Source organism: Lolium rigidum, chromosome 5 (genome assembly GCF_022539505.1).
Source record: "Lolium rigidum isolate FL_2022 chromosome 5, APGP_CSIRO_Lrig_0.1, whole genome shotgun sequence".
Classification (NCBI taxonomy): domain Eukaryota; kingdom Viridiplantae; phylum Streptophyta; class Magnoliopsida; order Poales; family Poaceae; genus Lolium; species Lolium rigidum.
In genome coordinates this window covers 180,304,597-180,306,296 of record NC_061512.1, presented here as the reverse complement: position 1 = coordinate 180,306,296, position 1,700 = coordinate 180,304,597, and positions in this window count along the sequence as shown.

Below are 1,700 nucleotides of genomic sequence, written 5' to 3'. Positions count from 1 at the left end.
AGAGGGCAACACGTTCTCCCCTGGAAGCATCTTCTTTATTATTTTCAGCAACTTTTCAAATCCCTTGTCAGAAGTACCATTCTCCGCCTTCCACTGCAGCAATTCCAGCGTGGTACCCAGCTTTTTCGACCATTTTCGCAATTTGGGTACAACAGTTTGTTGTGATCCTCTAACATTTTCTCCAACTTCAACCTCTCCTTTTCATTTCCGCGAGTTCATCTTCGCATCAAGAATGGCCCGACCCAAATCGTCATCCGGGTCATCAAAAATCGGCTCATCGAAAATGAGCTCTTCTTCGACTTCGTCTTCCCCCATTCTACTACCACCGTCTTCGGTGAATAAGGGATAGTTGTCACTATCCTCTTCTTCTTCGTTGTCTTCCAATATAACCCCTCTTTCTCCGTGCTTGGTCCAACAATTATAGCTGGGCATGAAACCATTCTCCAGCGAGGTGGACGTGAAGGGTCTTCGAGGTAGAGTAATCCTTCATATTCTTACAGGAACTACATGGACAATACATGAAACCATTCGACTGCCTGTTTGCCTCAGCCACGTTGAGAAAATAATGCATGCTAGTAATGAACTCGGGATGGCACCGGTCACCGTACATCCATTGTCGACTCATCTGCATTTTATATGTATATCAAAAATCATTAAGTACACAACATCATGGATATATGAGTGACCAACTTAATTAATATTCAAGTTCATCACATAAAACTAAGTTTTTTTTTATAAAAAAGAAGAGGCTCACCGAGGTTGTACGGTGCCGGCTAGGGGACGACGCTAGCGATCGACGGCGGTGAGGACGGGGATGATACTAATTAAAACCTACAAAATATACCATAATTTTAGCTCAAATTGATTATAAAAAAAGTAAAATCCCTAACTTAGGAATTTCATCAAACACCTTGCTAGCACTAGAAAAATAGTACGAGTTAAACTACCAAAGAAATGAGCTAAATTAGGAACGCCGGAAGAAAGGATGATATTGCTAACCCTTGGATAGATGGAGGTCGTTAATCTTGTTAAAATGGTGGAGAAAAATAAAGATTATTGGAGTGTGAGAGGTGGAGAAAAATTTAGAGTGTGAGGAAGAAGAGAAAAATGAGAGCCACAGCAGGGGGCTCGGGCGATCTGGGCGATTTGATATGGCTGGGTACCCTTTGGTACCGGTTCGTGTTACGAACCGGTACCAAAGGTCCAGCCCGGGCCCCACCACGCGTCTGAATTTTGGCCGAAGACCTTTCGTACCGGTTCCTAACACGAACCGGTACGAAAGCCCCTCCCAAACCGGTACCAAAGCTCCTCGCCCACCTGAGCCCTCAAACCGGTACAAATGGCCCCATTGGTACCGGTTCGTAAGGGAACCGGTACCAATGGCTTAGATGGATGAGAGGTTTTCTACTAGTGAACGCTACGCCGACGACTACCCTCGGCGCACTCCAGGCCATGGGTGTAGGCCTGGACACACGCTCCTCCAAAGTCAAGCCGTGATGTTGTCAGGGCATTAGAGCTACGCCGAGGGCTGCCCTTGGCATAGCCTCCTACCCTTTTGTTAAAAAAAAAATCTATGTCGACGGCCACTCTCGGCGTAGACTTGAATTTTTTCCTTCCACGTACCCCACCCCCCATAGATATCGTCTTTTTAAGTTTCAAACGAATGGCACAAAATAATAAAAGAATCAAAAGTAAAATCG